Source organism: Mustela erminea, chromosome 1 (assembly GCF_009829155.1).
Source record: "Mustela erminea isolate mMusErm1 chromosome 1, mMusErm1.Pri, whole genome shotgun sequence".
NCBI classification, from domain to species: Eukaryota; Metazoa; Chordata; class Mammalia; order Carnivora; family Mustelidae; genus Mustela; species Mustela erminea.
Window position 1 is genome coordinate 85,044,332 of NC_045614.1, and position 14,242 is coordinate 85,058,573.

A 14,242-nucleotide genomic window follows, 5' to 3' on the forward strand; every position below is an offset into this window, starting at 1 on the left:
CACCATTGTTTTCCAATGACACTGTCAATGTATTTTTCCTCATTTTTATAATCATTGTTACTGTTGCTTATGATAACTCTCTATGAGCCCAGAACTGAAATCTGTTTTCTTATGGACTTTTTAAAACTGTAACTTTCTCTGTGTGTCACAATTACTCTTCTGATTTTTTATTTTTATAGTGATTTTGTCAGGTTCTTCTTGAAAAATATCACAAGCATTAATTTTTCTTGATGCAGCCTGGAATCATTTACATGAACTTGGCAAAAATATGCATACGACAGGGGAATAGATTATCTGGGAGGAGTGGGGGACAAGGAGAGAAGTGAACACTACTTAGTATAATGCACCTTTTATCGTCAGATCTCCAAGTGCTTCGCAAATATTAATATATCACATTACTTCCCTGGGAAACAAGTCAATAGGATTAAACACATTTTACAGATGAGAAAACTGAAAGCACAGATTGCTGAAGCAATCTGCTGAGAGTCATAACAAAGGTCACAGTGGAAGGGGGCACAGAACTCGGTGTCCTGATACGGGTAGCGCCTATCACTCGTCATCGGTTCCTTGGCCCCCCTTTGGTTTTGGAAAGGGAAACAAGCCTATGGTTCATTAACCCAGCATAGAATGCCGGTACAAGGTGTGTTCTTTCCCCTTGCCCTTCCCACAGTCCCAATTCTCTTACCACTTCAGCAAACGTGCCTCCTTAGCCCCATCTCCTCCTGCCCTCGCCTCTCAGAAGAGAGGACAAAAAATATGGGTTCCCTGGAAACAAGGTGAAATACATATTACGGTTGATATTACGGCTGATTGTGTATGTGTACATGCAACGGAGAGAGACTGTGTGAGTCTGTGTGTGTGAGAGTATACATGAGAAGGTGTATGTATGTGAATGTGTGAGACAGTGTGTGTGTGTGTGAGAGAGAGAGAGAGAGAGAGTGCATGAGAGACTGTGAGACAGTGTGTCACAGAGTGTGAGAGAATGTGTGTGAGAGATCATAGTGTGTGAGTGTGTGTGGAAGTGTGTGTGAGGGAATGTGTCTGTGAGAGTGTCTGTTTGAGAGATTGTGTATGTGCATACAATATTTAAAAAGAGAGTTGGCATTTCTATATTTTTCCAATAAGACAGGGCACTTTTAGGATTATTGTTACCATTGTCCTAAAATAACACGAAGACAAAAATGTTGTTCTAATTTTCTTAAAGGCAAAGGAGAAAGCCCCAACAAACTTTAAAGTTTTAGTGCTTAAAGAGAGGCTACCAGAGCTCCAGATGAGAGACTGGAGTTTCATGTTGTTCTAACTAAACCCCTCCCATGATGATATGCTCAGATTACTAAGAGTCCAAGCAGTGGGCTTGGGCCTACCTTCCAGCAACGCCCCCGGCAACCCAGGGGCCTCTCGCCTTGTGCGCAGGCCTTTGGGGAATGAGTATGTTTGAGGTCACTTGGAAATGATGCTAAAGCTGCCCATGGAGGAGTGCTGGGTGTCAGGCTGGGGTAACAGAGAGTTTGCCTCTGCAGGGAGAGTGACGGCTTCACCTAAAGCAAACTGTACAAGCTCTTCATCATTCTTAGGCTCCATCCAACTTGACTGGAACCCATCCCCCTGCCTTTTAAACAGAATTGTTACACATAACCTTGTCTTACCATGCCTGAATTTTGGCCTCGCCGTCGCAGCAGACATTTTCTCAAATGTTCTAAACCCAGACTGATGTTTCTTCTTCTGGTGAGTAAGCATATTATTCACCTTGAGAACATCTCTTTTCTCAAGTCACTGGAGGACCAGCTCCCAAATTCCTTACCCTGCTGATGTCTTGAGTTCCATTTGTCACGGCCTCCCAAGTCACCGTGTGGGTGTAACAGCCCCAGCCCGGCTGCTGGGGGAGACTTTCTGTATGGTGGTCAGGAGGCGGTGCATACGCTGAGCCTTCCATTGGGCCCAACGCCCTCTGTCTGCCCTGCAGTGTTCATAACAATGGCTATCATTCCAACTGCTGAGAGTTATAACTATAACTCTCTGAGCAAAACAAGAATCTCCCTAATGATGATTATGAGAATCCCAAGAATTCTAAACTAAAATAACTACCTAATTTCAGGTTTTAATCCTAACAGGCTGGCAAGTAAATGTGAACCTAGAAGTTGGGGGACCAGGGACATTGTCAACACGGTGGTCACAAAACCACTATTTCTCCCTAGTGTCAGAAGGTGGGCCAAGAGCAGATTTAAGACTGAAATTTGGTGACAGTAAAACCTTTTTACTTTATCAGAAGCAGTTTTCTGAAGATTCAATGTATCCAAAGTTTTAAAAATCCCTATAGTTTCCTGTTATGGCAGGGAAAGCAGAAGAGGTGTTGAAGTCACGGGAGGGCAAGTAAGGTTAAGCAGAAGGTGTACTTGACAACTTCATGTTTCTTCTTCCATGCTTAGGACGTGACGTGTAACCTTTGCATGTGCTCTTCCTTTAAAATAATCACAGAAATAAGTACATCAATTTAATAGAGTAAATAATGTTAATTGAGGTTTGAAAAATAATTCTAACTACACTTTTACTTCCCAACATCTGATACTATACAAAACACAAACTGTTTTGTATAGTATAATATACTATAGGATAATGCCAGTTAACAGCCTTAAAAAGGTCAAAATAGATACACTTTAAAAATGTTAAATTACTTTTAAGGGCATATTAAATTCCTACTTTCACCTATTCTTTTTCCTTGTTTTCCTTCTCCTCTGTGGCAAAGGTATTAAAACAGACGAAATGGGGAAAAAATCAGGAAGTAAGGAGAAATCAGTTAAGCAGAGCCTGGATAAAGAATGAAATACAGAAATTAGTTGTGAACACACACACACACACACACACACACACACGGTTTTACGGTATACTTTTTGCTTCTTCGAAAAAAATCTGATTCTCTAAAATGTCTCCCTATGCTACCTTTTTTTTCTTCCCTTCCATCTTGTAAACATGCACACTTGTCTTTCTTGCCTTTAAATCTTTAATAGTCACTCCTAAACAGTGGAGAGTCATTTAAGAAACAGGTTAGGAGTGCCTGGCTGGCTCAGTGGGTTAAAGCCTCTGCCTTTGGCTCAGGTCGTGATCCCAGGGTCCTGGGATCAAGTCCTGCATCGGGCTTTCTGCTCAGCAGGGAGCCTGCTTCCCTTCCTCTCTCTCTGCCTACTTGTGATCTCTGTCACATAAATAAATAAAATCTTAAAAAAAAAAAAAAAGAAACAGGTTAAAGTGTAGATTTCAAAATTCTACTTGCCAAGAGGTTCTGATTTAGTAGGGTTGGGACTGGGCACAGAAATACACATTTTTTTCACAAGCTCATCTGGGAGCCTATGAGGCAGGTGGACCAGGAACACATTGGTCTAAAACCGAAACAAAGACACCTTGAGTCTTCAGCAGGCCAGCAACTGATGGAAACAAACATCAGTGGACAGTAGAGAATGAACTAATTAACAACTCCAAATATATCACATGTGCATCTTTCTGATGACATGTGTAATTAGAAACCATGATATGGGTGGCTTGGTGGGTTAAGTGTCCACCTCTTATCTCGGCTCAGGTCTTGATCTCAGGGTCACGAGTTCAAGCACTGCACTGGGCTCCATGCTCAGTGTGGAGCCTACTTAAACCAAACCAAACCAAACCACTGTGACCACTGACATTCTTTTAATAAAAGTCTACAACCCCAGGGGTAAAGTGATACACAAAAATGAGCATGCACATCGGGTAGGTAGGTTTGAGAGTATTAATTTTTTAAAAAATTATCTTTCAAAGTCGAGGATTTATGAATCCTTCACTAGTTTTTACCAACTGCTTTCCATCGAGTTTTATGAGATAGAACTATTTCCAATAAACATACCTGGGAAGAGCTATTTAATGCCCAACAACAGTTTTCCTCAGTCCACATGAGGCCTTTCTCTTAGAAACAGGAAATGGCTTTCTCTTGCAAAGATGAATGCTGTTCAAAGGATTCATGTTTTGCCTCAGTTCAAAACTCATACTAAATTTGGCAAATTGTGGCACCCATGGAAGGGAAAGAAATTTATATTACAGGTAGTAGTGCTGAATGTCTTTCTGAAATAATTTGAGTAGTGCACACTCATATTACTCTTTAAAGACTCTTTAATGAGGCATTTCCCAAGAAATTTTGATGATAATCTGTGGAGGACTGATTGGTAATATTTACGTACTTGTGAGGGACCACAAACTTACATTCGTGTGAATGAGTTACTTCCTATTAAACAAATGACTCTTCTTTCACATGTGTAATAATACTTTGACTTCACTTTTTTTCCCTCTGCTCTCCCAAAGAGGTTTCTTTCTCTCCTGTCATTTGTTGTTGTTGTGGTGAAGTTATTTTTCTTGACGAGTTCCACCTACTCACTGTTAACCTGAAGGTCTTTTCCACTGTAGACATGCTGTGAATGCGCAAAAAGGAAGCTTGTTATCGCAAGATCAGCAACTCGAATTACAGCGTGATCAGAAGTGACATCACTGTGTGGTTTCATTAATGATATTAGAGGAGAACAAACTAATTTCAGTCATGCTTTCAGTGTCACAAAACTATGCACCTTGCCCCTATCGTTCCCTCTTCCATCCCTCTCTAAATTGTATCAGGGATTTCTTCTGAGGACTTCTTTTCCTTCAGTATTCCCAGTCCACTGTGAGTGTGCGCATCTCCTCATTCAGCTTGTGTAGAGCAGAGCAGAAACAAAACAAAACAAAGCACATTAACACTATTGACCTGATAACTTTCTTTTCCCAGAATAAGATCTGAAGAAAACTCAAGAAAACCACAGATACTAGAACTGATGAAGTCTACTTCCTGTGAATTTGTGTGGCTTGCTCATCAAGTCATATCCCTTTTTTAATTCTTATTCTTTATTCTGTAGTCACAGTATTTCTGCAATTGTCTATGGACCCCACTTACCACAAACCATGATTATCATATGTGAGAACCTTGGCCCAGTTCTAATCCTACAGCAACAAAAGACCTGTACCCTGGACTGCCTTTTCACCTATGTTCCCATTTGGGCTCTCCGTGGTAATGAAACTGGTTGGTTTGAAACAGATGTGATCATGGGGGAAATCTGCCTTTGCTTGAGTTCGTCAAACTCTCTGCTTTACTTTTCCAGTGATGAAATTTTGTGCGCAGCAGATGGGAGACTTCGAGTGGAGGGACTGATATGTACATATTAGAGGGGTTTGTAAAGCTGAGAGGCAAGTCTGATGCTGGCTTCTGGATTTGTTTAGGAGTCTTGTAGAAGATTAAATGGAGCCAGAAATTGTGTCATCAAACCAACAACCATGGCCAAGTCATTTAGCCTCTCTTGGCTTCAATTTTCTTAAGCCTAAACCACAGTTTCTCAACCTTGTCACTATTGACTTTTGGGGACAGATAATTCTTGTCATAGGGGACTGCCCTGTACCCTTCAGGATATATAACAGCATCCCTGGCCTCTACCCACTAGATGCCAGTAGCACCCCCAGTTGAGATAGTCTCCAGACCCTGCCAAATATCCCTCAAGGAAGGGGGAGAAGGCAAAATTTTCCTCCCTGAAGAAACAATGGCCTAAAATAAAGCAGTTAAAATTTACCATCACTTTCTATTCTAAGATTCCACAAGTATAATATCCCATGACTCTAGATCCATAGCCAATCTGTTGATAAAAAAGAACATGTTTTTCAACTCTAGTGGCAAAATATGTTTATACCATTAACCCAAATTGAGACTTAGTCCCAAATATTTGTCAAGAGCTTATCATACGGCATAACAACAGTGGGCAGCATTTGTTGACCACTTACTATGGTAAGCGCTTTCAGTGAGATCACTCACTTATGGCGGAAAGTTGAAGTACAGTTGAGCTCCAACTTAGAAAGAAGGCAAACTAAGGTGTAGGGACAGTAAACAACTTGCCCAAGTTCTCACTGCTAGTAAATGGGAGAATAAAAACTCAGATCTACCCACCTTAAAATTGCTGAATTTTTCCATTATTTTATATTGCTTCCTGTGGTATTTCACCAGGCATTGTTTAAGATTTTAATATCAATAGATTGACTCCTTGTACCTATAAGGAGTTATAACTATTACTCTCTTTTTTTATATGTGGAGAAAGAAAATCTGATAACTTTCAGTAGGGAAAGAAAAAGGTCAGAAAGAGGTTACATAACTTGCCCAAGGTAGGTGGCAAAGCTGAGATTTCTATTCAGTCGGTGATCCTAGGCACGACTCTCTTTTGCCTTTCAGCATAAAAAGCTGCAGTATTAGACCCTAACACCCTATGAGTCAATGCAAGTGAGTATTCTTTTGGTGTTGTTGAATATTTAGTGAGACTTTATAAATGGTGGGAGATGTCATCTATCTCTTTTCTGTAAAGGAGTTGGTGCTATGGAATAAGAAGAACACTGAAATTATAGTTGCTATCATAAAAAAGATTTTTTATGCATTGTTACATAGAAGAAGAGATTTGGCCTGTACTCCTCCCACTCAGTCAAAGGGTGAGACACTTGAAATGTGTTTGGCTGCAATGCTCTCCAAAGTCTGACCAATAGCCTTGCAGTTACTCTCTCATCATGCCTTATTGAGCACTCCCGATGTCTTCCCCACACATGCTGGGGAAACAGCCACTGATGACACATAATTCCTGAAAAGTTCAAATACTGGTATTAAGAGAAGTCCACACTAATGACATGTATGGAGGGATAGAAGATCACAGATAAAAGAGCAAATTTTCCTAATTTGGAAAAAGCCCAGCCAGGACAATTTCCCAAAGGAAGGAGACCCTTGAGTGGTTGTAATGGGTCATCAGACATCCCAGCTGGAGGGACAAGTTATGTAGTGTGAATAAAGGTGGCAATTTCAGAGAGAGAAATGTCATCAGTTATGGCCAGAGAAAGAAGACTGCAGAAAATGAGGTCAGAAAAAATAGATTAGGATAGTAAAGAGCCTTGAATTTCATCCTAGGATGACTGGGTCTTTCTTTCTTTCTTTCTTTCTTTCTTTCTTTCTTTCTTTCTGTAGGTGACATGGACTTATCAAAGAGTTTCAAGCAAGGGAGTGGCAAAATCTAAAACTTGTGTTTTGAAAGTACTGCTGTTCACCTACGAAACAAACGAATGGAGTTGACAGGTATCCAAGCATCTAGGCATCCAAGCACCTTGCCATTGGGAAGCCAAATTTTTCTTCCTAGAGTTTACAGTTTGTCAGACAAACATGACGAACTCATACAAAGCCAAGTACCAATTTGACCCCAATTTTTCTGCCACTGCTCTACCTTGGGGATAATTAAACTATCCTACAGGAGTCCTCCTGGGACACATTTCCTTGAGCAATAGGGTCTAGGGAATGCAGTTACAGCTTAACCTTCTTTTCCCACAAAAGAAGTCTCCTGAGTTTAACTGGTCTAAAAACTCGTGGTGTGGGTGGAAGTAAAAGCAGGCAGTGCCAGCAGCATTAATATTTTATGCCTACAAGGCAGCTTTGTAGCCAGGGTTCTCAAAGCTTTAACAAACATGCATTTTTAAAATCTCTCTCTCTATGTGGTGAAAACACAGAAAATTAGAGGTAATGATTGAACTTGCTGTGGTCTCAGTCTTAAAACAGAACCTGGAATTGAAGCCCTCTCTCCCTCTTGTACTGCTGCATAGACCTGAGATGAATCCACACTGGGTGGGAGTTGGACCCCTGACTAGAGAAGCTGTATATTTTGGAAGAGATGTTCTAAATGCTTAGGTCTTTATGGCAACATAGGTAAGAAGCTGTGTTGGGAAAGTATTCCCACCTCGAAGGCTGCAAAGGACAAAAATGAAGCCACATGATCCACACAAATAAATGAGGCCAGTGTAAAAATGGTAGCCATCACATGAGGAGAAGTGGCTCCACAAATTCCCCACCTGGGTTTCCTTCCCACTTCATAATGACCATTGGGCAGGAGGGAAAGGTCACATGGATGGGCATTTACTTCTTAAATGAAACATGATCACATCAAAAGCCATTGAAAAAGACATACAGTGCCTGAGAATTTCCAGTACAACCTCCTTCACTGATAACACAAATAGATTTTCTCACTGTCAACTGCAAGAACTCTACCAAATTCTTCCTCAGACCTTAACTCCCTGTAGAGCTAGTATGCTGTTCCATCCATAACTATGGATTACTTATTTATATGTGACTTTTTTTCCTGGATAACATTTGTATGAAGAAGGGCCTTGTAATCACATAACTTGAAGAGGGTCCTGGCAGTTCAGTCACAACTGGACCCTCTATTCCATTTGATTGAACCCTAACTTCTCTTATCTTACCCTTGTGGTCCAAGGAATGTAAGCAATGTGCAGCTTCCTTCCCACAACTGTGTCTTGTCCCTCTCAAGATCCTCCAGAATCCTCCCAAATTCTCTGACTTAATGTGCTATCTACTAAGTATGCTACCATTTTGGATCATTTTTGAATCAACAGATCCAATATGCTACACCAGGAAAGAGGAACTTAGAAAGAAGAAGGCACAATCTAGCTCCCAGCTGCCATTTTATAGAAGTCAGTGGGCAGAATTGCTCTGTCTGGGACTTTAGTTCACTGACGCCATTCCCCACAGGTTCCGTGTCCCTCAGCCAAGCAAGTAGTTCTCTTTCCTATCCCTGTTCTTTCTCCAGGAATGATGGGGTAGAGAATGGTGAAACCAGGGGAAAATTCATCTCCTGCTAGGATAACAAACACCTCTTCATAGCTGGGGCAGCTATTCCATTCTGTGTTGTGGGGTGTTTATATCAATAAGACAATTGGATGAACTACAGTTATCATTTCAAGAGGTAGTGAAACCCACTGAGCTTTAAACAGAGCACTATCGTAACCAGATGAGTGATTTTTAAATAAAGCAATCATGTCAGCTTTCTGGGCCTAGATTTTCTCACTTGAGAAATGAAGGGGTTAGACTAGAAAATGAGCTTTAAGGCAAAGAATCATGATTCCAGCCATCCATAATGCTCTACTAGCTTTAACATTTTGGGGTCATTAGGTTCCTTTGAGAATCTAACAAAACCTATGGAAAAAAAGTTAATGCTTTAGAAATTTTGGAAATAATCCACGGAATTCACAGATGTTCTTCTCACCTGACTCCAATCCATTTTACTACTTCAGAAAACCCTCTCCTATTTCTCTGTAAGAAGGGGAAATTTTTTAAAGTGCCCACGATGAGCACATAACAGGTACTCAGAAATGCTCCTTGAGGGAGTGAATGAATGATGTCATTCCCATGATCTATATGTTCTCTATCTTCAGAAATAGTCTTGTGTCACTCCATCATTCCTCAAAATAAATTATTTATTAAATATCCACTTGAATTTATTGTTATCTGCAAACTAAATGACATTATTAAATTCTAAGGACTGGTTCATACTCCATAGAAGCTAGATTAAGATTGTGGAGAAGTAAGAATGATCCAGAAATCCGTTAGGGTTTCTTCAGCTGCTTGGGCTGGCATATATTCATTCCTCAAGTTCTGTACTTATTCAGAGAGGATGGTCTCCCTAAAGAGAGGAAGACATTTTTAAATTCAAGTATTTCTGAGCAGATTCCCTCAAGAACCCCAAATGAAATCTCTACTCAAGTTTGGTAGAGATTTCCAGTAGGCTTTATAATCATATCTAACTCATTCAAAGTAATTGGTCCTTTCTGGGAGACGATGACATCTTATTTATTTTCCTATTTTCTTATTGTTTTTATTAACTTATTATTTGTATTACCTTTATCGCCTTGAATAATCTAAATGGAATCCAGTATCATTTGAGGAAAAAAGTATAAACCTCCTAAAATATTCAGCACAAGTAATAAGGAATCAGAGGTTTTGCCCATGGATTAAAAATCGGCTGTCACTGTAGCATCTGATTGTAGTTATGATCCTGTTTATAGCAGGTGGTTTGGGTGGAAATTTCCACTTTTTTTTTTAAGCAGAACCAATAATACCAGCTAAATGCTGCCTTGATTTCTCATTACCAAAGCTTGGCTTTTGACTCATCTCAGAATAATCTGGCATAATTTGTGTATTATACGGCTGCTCTCCAAATTCTGTCTGCCTGGTGTAGTATGGTAAGCTAATCCAAAACATCTGTCCTGCACTTTGTGTTCAAAATCCCTAAAACAGGATATAGGATAATGGAAAATAGATCTTCCTTTTGTGCTTCAGCTATTCAAAACTAGGTCCTTAAACAAACATTCAGAAACAAGTGTGTCTTCTATAAATGGATTCCAAACCCATGTTGAAATAAATAAGTAAGTGTGCATAGTCCTTCTCTGGGATCCACAAACCTGAAAACAGTCTAGTCAGCCAATCTACCTACCAGACTCACTAAATTCTCATTATTCAGAAGGTGTTGGCAGTGGTTGGCTTCAATTTTGGCCCCTCCTGAGTGGGCCACCTGGTATTCGTGCCCTTGTACACCCCTGCTCCTGACACATTAACTCTATGCTTGGACATGCGACTCGCTTTGGCCAATGGGGCCTTAGCAAGCTCGATACAAGCAGAAGTTTGAAAAGTGCTTACCTAATAAATCTTATGGTCTTGGAGTATCCCATCTTTGAAGCCCATTGCTGTTCTGAAAGTGCTTGGTCTGACTACTGATTGGTGAAAGGCCATGTAGGGAGAGGCCCTCCCTGGCAGAGGAGAGCTTGTCTTGAAGTTCCAGCCCCCAGCAAAGTTCCCCTGGCTGAATGCAGCTAAATGAGTGACCTCAGCTATACTATCTCAAATAGAAAACTACCCAACTGAGCCCAGTCAACCCACAGAATAAAGAATAATAATTAATAATAACAAATCTTTGTTGTTTTAAACCTCAAAGTAAAGAGATAAAGATTTGTTATATAATTTTAACCCCACATTTCAGTTAATACAAAAATATACTTATATCATGCATATATTATATATATTATAAGATATAATATCTATATTACAAGATATAGTTATTATAGATATAGTTGTGATACGAATGGTAGTTCTTCTTGTTGTTTTTATTATTCACATAGACTTCAAACTCTAATGGCCATAGTAGGCGGGGAAAAAAAAAAAACTGTCAAATGTAAATTAACATCTCTTTTCCAAAAGTATTTTTCCCCATATTTGTACTCAAAATAAATAAAAGCATTGACTTAAGACTTATAAAATTCTAAAGTATTAAGAGATAAATGTTTACTAATTGACTGTGCTGAAGACTAAAGACATTAAGTATACAAATACATTTTAAAATTGAACTATAAACCAAAGCATATTCTATTATTTGAAATCTTGTTTTTCCTGTTGAAGGACTGTAGGCCTAATGTACTTTTTAGGGTCTCCACCAAACCAATTAGTTTAATTGATAAATCAGGTGCTTTTTTCTACTTTTGTTCAAACTTAATTAGAAACTGACCAATTATCAAATTTTATCTAGTATTATTTCAATATTAGCTGCCACTTTTTTTGTGATTACTAAGGGCTAGGAATTCTGTTCATACCTTTGCATAGATTAATCGATCATCACAACCTGCAGGGTGGATGGAGTATTCTTCCCATATTTGGAGAAGAAACATAAATCTAAAATCATAAAGCAAGTATTTGACAGAGCCATTTCCAAGTGGTTGGTGTGGAAGACTCTGTTCCTTTAATTCTCTAAGCCAGGGGTCAGAAAGCTGTTCTTGTAAAAGGCTAGAGATTAGTGAATATCTTTAGTTTTGCAGGTCATACAACTTAAGGCTGCCATTAGAGCACAAAAGCAGTCAAAGGCAATAAATAAATGAATGGGATATGCCTGTGTTCTGGTGAAATTGTATTTATAAAAACAGGTGGTGGGCTGTATTTAACTTGCACCTATAGTTTATTTTTAAGATTTTATTTATTTATTTGAAAGAGAGAGAGCATGAGCTAGGGGCAGGTGGGGGGTAGAGGAAGAGCAGAGGAAGAGGGAGAAACAGCCCAATTAGGGGCTTGATGTGACGCTCAATCCCAGGACCTTGGAATCAAGACCTGAACTGAAGACAGACACTTAACCAACTGAACCACCCAGGCACCCCACATCTATAATTTTAAAACTTACAACCCATTATCCCCACAGGTTCCCAAACCAATAATGATCAAATATGAGGTTAGATCAGAATTACTGGGAGGGCTTGTTCAAATAGATTGTTAGGGACTCCCGCAGGGTTTCTGGTTCGGTAGGTCTAGGATACGTCCAAGAATTTGCATTTCTGTCAGGTTCCAAGATGATACGATGTTACTGGAACAGGGCATATACTTTAAGAATCAGTATTATAAGTATATAGGACTTCAGTTCCTGACTTTAAGGTAGATCACCATCCTGAAGACCAGAATCTCTCTTGCTACATTTTTAGTGAACTCAAGCATCCTGAGATGGTAGTTTTAATCAAATCATTGTTTTTGTTTCCTCCTTCTCTTTGTTTTATTGTGGATCTAGGAGGAGGTGTGTACATGAGGAGCTGGAGGGGGTACTGATAAGGAGAGTTATAGTGGGACGCCAGAGTGGCTCAGTTGGTTAAATGTCTGCCTTCGATTCAGGTCATGATCCCAGAGTCCTGGGATTGAGTTCCACATTGGGTTCTTTGCTCAGTGGGGGAGCCTGCTTCTCTCTCTGCCTGCTCTGACTGCCTCTCCCCTTGTTTGTGCTCTCTCTCTGACAAATAAATAAAATCTTTAAAAAAAAAAAAAAGGGAGAGTTACAGTGAATGTTGAACATAGATTGACAGCACCTGTCTCCACTGCCTACTCCATTCCTTTGTGCCTGTCCCTTCTCCATCTTTCGAAGATGAAACACTTGTGACAAGTTTTAATCTTGTCTTAGACAAGACTCAGACATACGCATACATAACCACATATTTGTGTATGATATTTGGTGTGAACTTTGAAGGTTATGGACTTGGGATAACATAGCCTTACAGAATAACCAACTACAGAGGTGACAAAATTCAGTAAGTTATGTTGGAGTGAGCCAAGAAACAGAAGACATAGCGATTTGTCCAAGTGCTTTACTGAGTGAAATGTGGGGAAAAAACAAAACAAAACAAAACAAAACAAAACAAACTTTTACTACACATGGTCTTGGACCCAAGTGGTAGGCTTCCATGGAATTAGCATTTGTCATTTCTTCATTTTTCACAATGATGCTCTAGTTTAGAGGTCTCATCACAAGGTAGTTAAAGGCAAAGACTCCTGAGTCATAACACCCATGTGAATTCCAGATCTTTATTTACTATATCTGTGACCTTGGGCATGATTTCACCCCTGCTTCTCTTCCTCCATAAAACAGGATGTTGATTGCACCTCCTTTAAAGGCTATAGGAGGGCTAAATGAGTTAATATGTGGACAGAGACTGATGACACAGTAAATACTTATAAAGATGGTGCATACTGTTGAATACATTCTATTGAGAGAGATGGACTCTTGCACTCGGGGCGATTTTACATGTGTACTAATCATCAAAACAAGCTTTGAACCTGGCTGTGGCTGATTCCACAGCTTTGGTGCCTAATGGAATTGAAACACAAGCCAAATGAAAGGAGCATCCAATCCCTTTCTACAGGACAACAGGCTGAGGAACACACACCAAAAGATAATCCCAGTGTCCAGAAACATCGAGAACTGTGCAGGTATATGGGTTCGAAGAAGAATGGGCTTCTGTGAGGGTGGGCAAGAGAGAACAGTTGAGGTAGAACCGTGTTTGTGTGAGGTGAGGAGAGGGCATTGTGGTAAAAGCGAGAGACGACTGGCTTGGATATAAGCAAGGTCGCTAGAAGCAAGAGAATATTCCTGTGGCAAAATAAGGCCCACAAAGTTAGGATGAACGCTTCCCAAACACACATAAACACACACACTCACACACACACACACACACACACCCGCAAATAAAAAGAAAATCTCTAAAAAAAAAAAAACCCAAAAAACAAAAAACAAAAAAATCTACAAACAAATGGTTTGGTCAAGTGTTGAATAGAAAACATTATCAAAATAATTTTCTATTCATCAATAAGGATATATGGGGAAAAATCATTATTCCTTCATCATTGCTCCTCCCAGACTCCAGTTATTTAGCTAAGTAGGGCAGAGGGGAAGGAGTGCGTGAGGTAGCTGGGAAAATATTAAGGAAAAAATTTTTGTGAAAATAATTTTACAAGCCCTTCTGTTTTCCAACAAGGGGCATATCTGTCCCCGGAGCCCTGCAGCTGTGCCTCGCACAGAGCGAGCTATTAGGT